The sequence below is a fragment of the Gavialis gangeticus genome, unplaced genomic scaffold (genome assembly GCF_001723915.1).
Source record: "Gavialis gangeticus isolate Ggan-Ray unplaced genomic scaffold, GavGan_comp1, whole genome shotgun sequence".
NCBI classification, from domain to species: Eukaryota; Metazoa; Chordata; order Crocodylia; family Gavialidae; genus Gavialis; species Gavialis gangeticus.
The window spans coordinates 24,687,920-24,697,189 of record NW_017729000.1 but is presented as its reverse complement, the minus strand read 5'-3'; the positions used below and the strand labels follow the sequence as shown (position 1 = coordinate 24,697,189).

Genomic DNA, 9,270 nt, shown 5'->3' with positions numbered 1-9,270 from the left:
GAAGTCAAGGGAATCCCTCAGCGCCCTCCGGCTTTGGTCCCAGCAGGAGCATTGGCGCTCCCCAGTCCAAGTCCCCTGCCTTCATAGTTTCAAGGGTGAGAAGAGACCTGAACAGATCATCTAGTCCGACCCCCTGCCCTGGGCAGGAATGAGTGCTGGGATCATAATACCCCAGCTAGATATCTGTCTAGATAACTAGGCCTTGCCTGTAGCCAATACCCAGTGCCTCTGGGAAGATTTCAAAACACCCTGACACTTGCCCACATCCACCCCAGGAGGAGGAGTCAAGCTGGCCAAGTGTGCAGCCATCTCCCCCTGGAGAAGAAGTGCCTCTGCTGAACCCAGGAGTATTACCAAAGTAAAGTGCATATCGTGTGTGCTCCTAGACAGTGTTGGGTGCACAGTATCTGCTCCCATTGGGGTGGCAGAGCATCTTGATTCTGGAAAGAATTTGGTACCTTCTAGTCCCCTGGAGAAAGGAAGGAAATCAGCACAGTGGAGACAATCAAGAGAAAACTCTTGATGTTTCAAAGCCAATAATGCTGCCCCTGTCATTCAAACTGCCAGACTGGTTCATTCCTGGACCTCAATGGCAATAAATGCTTTCAGTAGGAACTAGTTTATGCCAGTGTCACTGCCTCTATAGTGGAGCTTTATCTGGAGTGGAAATGTGGTTTCAGAATCACAGCACTGACCAGCCTGACATCTCTGATTTAGTTAGTCTATAAGGTGCAAACCTACCCTGCCTTCTGCCTGACTTCAGACTAACACAGCTAACTGCCTCTCTTAACAAGACTATACCTGCAGAAGCTCCCATTGCTGACCTGGCCTATCAATGGTATAAAAACCAGCACCTTTTGCTGGCCAAGGTACAGAGGTTCGGCCAATGCCGTATCTGTCACCCCAGGGTGCATATCAGTATTTCTCAGTGCACAAATCTGCTTTAGTTTCCCAAGTTTCAGGGATGTAGGTGGTAGCCATTGGTCTAAGGACATAGGCAGACAAGGTTCTTTGGGTAAACCTGATATCTTTTAGTTTCCCAATGCATTCACCCCTTTAAGCACACCATAGGAACACAGGAAATTCTATTTTATAGTCTTGACTAAGTGTTAACATGTACCCTATGCTCACAATATGCTTTTTTAAAAGAGAAACTGGATGCCACATATTATCACTACGTCTTGTGAACATCACATGTCCACTAACAATCCCTTTGCCTCTACTGCAGCAAGAGAAAAAAGATGTTTTGTTTGTCACGGATAAGTAACAACTCACGGGGCACATCTACACACACAAGACATGCTAATGTGCAGTAGAATCAGTCTACTGTGCATTAAGCATCATGGCAAAAACCAAGCTAATGCCCTGATGTGCAGTAAAATTAGTCTACTGCTCATTAAGTGTCATGAAAAGACCATGCACCTGTGCTACTGTGCAGTAGCACTGGCTACTGCACATTTATGTAGTACCACATATTAGAGGTACCAAACTTAATGTGCAGTAGCAAAGGCACAGTAATGCACATGTAGATGCACTCATAGGGTCCTAAATCAAATCAATACAGGTCATAATAAGTTTTTTAATCAATTCCAAGGCTTGTCAGTGGAGATACTTTCTGGGGATTGGACTGGACTGTGAGGTCTTGTGCCCAGGGCTTCCTAGTTACCCTTACTCCCAGGACAATAATTCCCATTTGACCTCAGACAGATACTTTGTTACATGTTTGTTAGGTCACTGCAAAAAAAATGTCCAATGGACAATAAATGAAAAGGGAGAAACAAGAGGACAGAGGATAACAATGAGAAGAGTTACTAATTTGCAGAAGGAATAAATTAAACCCTTAAAAGTAGCCACTGCAAACTAATGGGGTACTGGTAAGGTGAAATATGAGGCTGAGAAAAACATCTCAGCTGTGAGAACAAACCAGCTGTGGCATGCTGAAACAGCTAGCTTATGGAGTTGATCCCAAGATTTCATAAATGTGGGTCAAACCTTTGGAACATCTGGGGATTTCCTGAGCTCTTGCTTCCCTCATTAGTATGAAAAGGAGTTGAAAGTCCTCAGGATTTGACACTCTGCCTTTCTTCAATGTAGTGATAATAGTAAAACAAAATAATAATACTTTCAACGTTAATTTTCTAAATAATTCCCAACACCTCTTAGACTCTTGTGATGACTGAAACATTTTACCACAAAAACAATTCACCAATACTAACCCTTATGAAGAAAAAAAATCACCCAATGAAGCCAAGTTTTAGAGGCAGCTAAATCAGACTAATCCTTTTAATTAAAAAGATTAAGCAGTTGTTGATGGCTAAGAGATAAAATGATTACAATTTCCCATGCCTGTCAAATGTGAAGATATTTGATTAATTTCTTAAAGAAAAAACAGTAATACTCAGTTTTCTCTCCTTATATGTCCTATGTGCGAACTACTGAGGACTTTGACATTTTACCATTTCAAAAACACTGGTCTTCTAGCGAGGTTCTGTGTTGTTTCTCTGCAATGCAGGGTCAAGATAAGATTAATCCAGTCCCACTTACCTTCCATCTGAAACTGAAGATTGCCTAATATTTGCTTTTCATATGCAACCTTGAGCTGCCAAAATAAGCGTGTGATGTATAAGAATGGAGCAGGTGCCAATAAAAATTTACAGGGTCCCACCCATGTTTTGTGATATCACACAAGTGCTGCAAGAGTCATTATTGATTCACTGTATACATTAAAATGATATATTCTTTCCCAAAACCTGTGAGCTTAGACACCTACAATGCTAACTGGAACTTATGTCACGGGGGAAAGAGGAAAAGGGTGCCTGACCAGCTTTGTTCACTATGCAAATAAATCACTATCACTATCCGTCTTTATTTTTTCTCAGTGTAATGGTGCAGAGCATAATAGACGTTTAATGTAATTCCTTGGATATTAAAGGGCATCTTTGGTAACAATAGTATCAGGTGAACTCTCCTTCCCAGTCTTTTGGGGATTTCTACTTGGGTTCTCACTGACCATGGAGTGGGCCAGGATTCCAAGATGGTCACAGTCCATCTCCCTGGAAAGACTGATGACTTTTATAAAAGCAGTAGATAATGGTTCCTTGTGAAGCAACTCTTCAAAAGTCAAAGAAGAAACAAACTGCAAAACAAAATGAAAACTGCAAACAAAGGCAAACAAAGAAATAAAAACAAAACAAAAGGAAAAGCCTCCACAGCATGTTCACCTTTACCCTGAAGACATCAGCTCTAGAGGTATTTGGCTCAACATCAGTTATATTGCATCAGGTAGAGAGAAACAAGGAAGTAACACCTGCTGGAACTGCATATGAAAAAAATCTCTTAGGGATTTGAATGTTTGAATTGTGATTGTTCTTTCTACTACATAGTGCTTTTACATAGGCAAAAAACCCCCCCACCACAAAGCAAATATTTAAACGCAAATAAATCCTTTATTCTTCATCTGTATTTCCCTATACAGGCTCCATGCATTTTATACCCAGCGTACTTATACATTAACCTTTGTTCCAGGGGAGAAAATACCATGGAGCTGTAATCTTCAGTATTTGCTCTGTGGTATTCTAGACTGTGCTGAGGATGGGTATAAGTATGTGTGAACCCACACAGCCGAGATCCTCAGGGCTAGGCTACATGGCATGGATGCTACCTCTTTCACCTTTGGTAGCCAATCAAGGACTCCAATAGAGGCTTTTGCAGTGTCAGAATGATCTTCCCTGGGGACAGTTTACTGTCTTAGAGAATGAAAAATAATCCTTAAAATCCTACTGCAAAGGCCTCTTACAAATTCAGTTTTGTCCCATCATGTGCCCCAACACAACACCAGCATCCTCTGCCAGTCTTGAAGCTCTTTCACAGTTCTTGTCAACAAGCTCCCACAGCTCTTCCCCTGGATGGCCTTCCCTGTTCTTTGCTGCCATAACCCTTCAAGCAATATACCTGGGAGTTGTCTCTTCTCTGTACTGCCGGTGTAGTAGACATATCCCTTAGAGATTCCACTTCAGTCCTCTCCCACCCTCTCTCTCCAGCTCTCCAGCTTAGAGAAGTTAAGTGCTAGGGTAACCCTATCCACTAGCTATCAGCCTTCTCAAGCTCTCCAGCTCCGTAAGTCCAGACTAAGAGAAGCTAGTAGGTAAAACCTTCTCTTGCTGTCATGGCCCTAACTTTCTCCGCCCTTCTCTATCACAGAGAAGGCACCAGGTTGACATTTTGGTTGCTTTCCCTGGTCTTCTCCAGCCTTCTAGGCCTGGCTTTAAATCTCAGGAAAGTCCACAGCAGTCCTGTTGCTGTTCTCCCAGCCTTTAGGGAAATTCTTGTCACTTTCCTTAGGATTTTATCATCCTCAGCCTCTCAGCCTTCTCTGCAGTTCTTCCCAGGGATTTTCCACCAGCTTCCTCCCCTAGGGAACTTCTATGAATCCCAGCCAGGTCCAAGCTGGGGTGCAACTGCATTATTACAGAAAATTTGGGCTTTATTTTAAAAAGCCAGAAACCTTCTAACAAGAAAGCTCTCCTTTACTCTCTCCTTCCTGTTTTCAGCCTGAAATATAGCTTATGGTGCTGTCTTTATTAGCATTTACTCATACTAATTACATCATATCACTAATTACATACAAATACATCATTATGAGCTTTTGTGGGGCAGAAAGAGAAGGGAAAAAAACCATTTATTACCATACTCTGGCTGTTCCCTAACCATCAAACAGCCTGCATCCTGAATATTTCTGAAGGACACTGCTGTGCCTTGCTTTATCCAGGACCCACCATTACAATCGTCACTTTAACATGGCATTCAAAAATATCCATTTCCCAACTATGTTAATCCTGTGGCAGGGAATTCCAGCCAGTTTAGAAGTTCAATGTGTCTATCTATTCAAAGTTTGTGTGCATTATGTGAACTTCATGGGTCTGGAAATCACAAAAAAGCCATCCTCATTTGATCTCTGATAACCCAGGTTTTGCCTAGGTTTAAATAAGGTGTAGACCAAGGGTGTCAAACATATGGCCCATGAGCCAGATCCATGTGAAGCCATATGATCAGGCCTGTAGGTTGCTGGATCGGCCCTAGCCCTGCATGCTGCATGCTGTGTGTGGGCAGGACTGAGCGCGACAGGTGCTCTGCATGGAGTTGTTCCCAGTCCAGCCTGCAGATCAACTCAAGTATGCTCGTCCAGCCCCCAGGGGCAAATGAGTTTGACACCCCTGGTATGGATGGTCTTTTTAATAGTATTTTGGTATTACCACTTTAGTTATTGCTGAAAAAAGAAAGTGAAGAGGTGTGTAAAAATGTTAAATCCAGACATATGGCACTGCCTGAACCCTCAGGTACTTTAGCTATGGCCTCTGTTCAGCCCTAATTTGACTGAAGAGGTAATTTAAAACAACCTTCTTCCAACACAACCCCTGGCTCCCTTGAGCCCAGTACCAACCAAAGCATCTCCAGACTCTGAGATTGAGCCAATGGTAGCTGAAGTCCTTTGTCACAGACACATATATATGCTTTATTCTGAAGCCCTCCTGGGCTAATTGGAAAAAAGCTCAGTGTTCTGACCTCTCAAAATTGTCTCCTTTATTATTTTAATTATACATTAAGTTATGCAGTAGTTGATGCAGTACCTTGTAGAAGCAGAAAACTGTCATTAAATCAAGCTTGTTCTCTCTCCTCCCTACTAAAGGTTTCAGTCAAAGATTAAATGAATGCCAAATAAAAATAAAGTGGGCGGAGGGAAGAGAGCATAACAAATGTACAAAGTCACGGTGAATCAGAGCCTGTGGGGTATTGAAACACAAGGCCAAAAAATATTAGTATTAAGTGTAAGCACTGTCCATGCTTCTCTTGCAATTAAATTACCATTGAGCCTGACAGGCTGAAAGACTAATGCACAAATATCTGTCCCAAATTATTATACTCAGAGGACATAGTAGGGTGTACTATTGTGTAGTCAAGTAAAAAGTTAACCAAGTATTAAAATTCTCATAGAAAATCTTCTTGCAGGAAGGGATTCTTAGCTGAATAATCTCTGGACTCCACTTTATTTCTTCATATCATTTTCTTCTAATCATCTTAATTCCCTCTGACCCCCAAGGCATAACTATGAGACCTTTAAAATAGGACTATTTTCTACTGTCATAGAAAATATATTCTTGCTCATTCTAGAACAGGGGAAATGTGCCTGGAAATAAACTTGTGGCATCAGCTCAGCAACCAGCTCAGAAAATCTTCTTTCCTGTATATTAATTTTCACCTACAAGCCTTTTTTAACCTCAGGCATGATTGAGAAATATATGTATTCAATTCAGCTGACATAAAGCCCTGTGCTTTTGCTATACAGCAGTAATTGCAAAGCCTTTATCTCCCCTAATCAGGCTGTTTTAGCCTGTGTTGTGAACACCAAATTTCACCACGGTTTGGCAACAGTTTAAATTAACCACAAATTCTAGTAGAATATGGAAGACTGTTAACTATGGGCCTTCTTACACTTTGTGCTACGAGCTGCACATGTTGATGGGTGTCAGTGCTAGCTTGGAGTTTGGAGCAGTCACACTCTTAGTCTAGAAACCTTCTCTGACTGTCCCCCACCTGCACAGCTGTGACTTGCCATTAGAGGCCTGGTGAGTAGGGGCAGGGCTAGGACCTGTAGCTCTGAGGTGCTACTAGAGGGCTGATGAGCCAGGCCAGGCTTCTATCTCTGCTTTATGGGCAGGGGTGTGAGAAACCCTGGGATACTGGAGGACTTTTGTTTGGGCAACAGATCTGTGGGGAATGCCCACACCTTAATGGAACAGGAGCTGAGTACAGTAGTGCAGATCAGAGATAATCCTGGCCTGGAGTGGTGTAACTTTGAATTGCATAATGAGTGCTTAAAACCACTTTAAGATTTCATAGCTTTCATAAACATTCAGGCTGGAAGGGACCCCGGAGGATCATCAAGTCCAGCACCCTGCCCCATGGGTAGGAAATCAGCTGGGATCATGCTATCCCAGCAAGATAAACATCCAACTGTGTCTTGAAGGCATTTGAAGTGGGCGCTTGAACCACCTCTGGCGGCAGTCTATTCCAAACCTTGGGGGCTCGGACAGTGAAGAAGTTCTTTCTTATGTCCAGCCTGAATCGGTCACGGAGGAGTTTGTGACCATTCGATCTTGTCAGCCCTTGGGGTGCTCTGGTGAACAGACGTTCCCCCAGATCCTGGTGGTCACCCCTGATAAACTTATAGATGACCACCAGATCACCCCTGAGCCTGTGCTTTTCCAGGCTGAAGAGTCACATGTCTCTCAGCCTCTCATCATAAGGTCTGTTTTCCTGATCTCTGATCATGTGCATGGCTCTCCTCTGCACTCTCTCAAGTTTCTCCACATCCTTTTTGAATTGTGGAGCCCAGAACTGGACGCAGCACTCCAGCTGTGGCCTCACCAAAGCCAAGTACAAGGGGAGAGTGACGTCCCACGATTTGCTTGAGAAGCATCTATGGATGTTAATATGTGGACAATCCAGGGGTTAATAGCTCCAAGAGCTTCCCAAAATCACCATGCAACAAGGCCCTGTGTGGAGAAACATAGAGTTTTCCCTCAAAATTATACTCCATCCAGCAAAGGTGAGAAATCTCCACCTACCATTAGGAGTTTCAGAACAGCATAGACGCCCTATGCCTGATGAAGGGTGACTGCACCCAAAAGCTTGCTAAGAACTTTTTTCCAACTACTCAGCTGGTCTAATAAAAGATAGCACATCTACCCAAAGAGCCTGGCCTGCCATTAGTTTGCTCTGCATTTGATGTGTCAAGTGGTCTCAGCTTTCAAGTCTTTCAACTGTTGTCAGGCTTTTCAGTTGTGCAATGTGATATCGCATTGTTTTTGATCAGTACTTCAGAGAAAGCTTTGAGCTGTCTAGGGCTGTTAGAACTCTCTATCACAGCACAGGCACTCTGTCCCCAGCCTACTCGTGATGTGAAGTTACTTTCTGTGGCTTTTACCTAATCCTATACTGGGAACAGAGCGTTTGAATCAGACTGCCATATATTTTAGTGGTCCCTGGGAAAACCTTCAGAGAACTACCGGGGTGCAGAGATGCTGAGAACTGTGGCTGAGTCAACTGTTATTCCATGAGCCGTCACTGAATTCCTTATCCCAACACACTTGATCCTCAGAAATAAAAATTACTGTCGCATCTCTGGAAACCACTGGGCCCAGAAAAATAAAATGAGAATCCACCAAGCACAGAGCCTAGATGTATCTTCATAGCATGCACCTCTGTTGTACAGTGACATATATTTTCACTGAGGGGCCAAATAATCATCTACTGCTTCCCGGTGCTCAGAATTAGCTCATCATCAGCTAATTAGCAACAGAATTAGCTGTTGTGAGTGCGGTGGTCTTCCACTGCTGAAGAAAGGAGGGAAAGCGCTTTCTCAGCTTCCTCCCATAATGTCCTGTTGTTGGAGGAATGATGGAAATATGTAAAAAACCAGAGAGGTTTCACCATGGAAAATAACAAATGAGCATTTCAACAGAGGGAGCAAAGGTGCTAATTAATCCTCAAGAATGTTTGCCCTCTCTATCTAGAATTACCTGGTACTATTTAAAGCAGCAATCTGAGTGAATACCTTACTAGCTGAACTGATTTACAGCAGTACAGTAACTTGATTTGCAGCAGTACAAGATGCTGTACTAGTTGGCGTCTTCTGACCACACTTTGTCTGCTTTGGGTGAAGGCCAAAAACACCTTTGCAAACAGATAGCACTCTGGGTAATACCAATACAAAGAGCCAAGCTGATTTCTTTGTTTCTTCCAAGTGGGTGAAAGCAGCTGGCGGCTTTGCCCAGCTGGCGTGAACACAAAGGAAAGTGATGATAAGGAATCCTTGGAAGTGTAGTAGGTCACCTTGAGCTACTGCTGAACTCCCAAAGTTTTGCTGCATACATTCTATTACACTGAAAATTGATGTGCGCAGCAGAGCAAAGGCTGTGGATCTATCACACTTTGGCTGGGCCATTGAAACTGGAAAGAGAGATATTTTTCTAAATTTCAGAGACAGTTGTGTTGAAGCTATTGGTTTGTAGTGTCTGCAAAAGTATATACAGGGTGTAAAGTCCTTGTGCAACTTTAAACTTTAATAACTTTGGATATACAAACGATAGAAGCAAACTGTAAGCAGCAATTGACAGCATAATTCATTATGTATTTTAGCATAGTGCAAGCATATTTTTTTCATTTTATTTTAGACTCCATGGCTGAAAATGAAAATAACTTCTCAAATGA

At 42.7% G+C, this 9,270-nt stretch overlaps 1 long non-coding RNA gene across 1 annotated transcript in view; it reads right to left on the bottom strand.

Moving 5' to 3' along the window:
* Positions 1 to 4,635: 4,635 nt before the first annotated feature.
* Positions 4,636 to 9,270, bottom strand: part of LOC109290074 — a 24,239-nt gene continuing 19,604 nt past the window's right edge. Inside the window, exon 3 of the long non-coding RNA XR_002095513.1 lies at positions 4,636 to 5,266. This is a non-coding gene — a long non-coding RNA (uncharacterized LOC109290074). The remainder of the gene's footprint in view (positions 5,267 to 9,270) is intronic.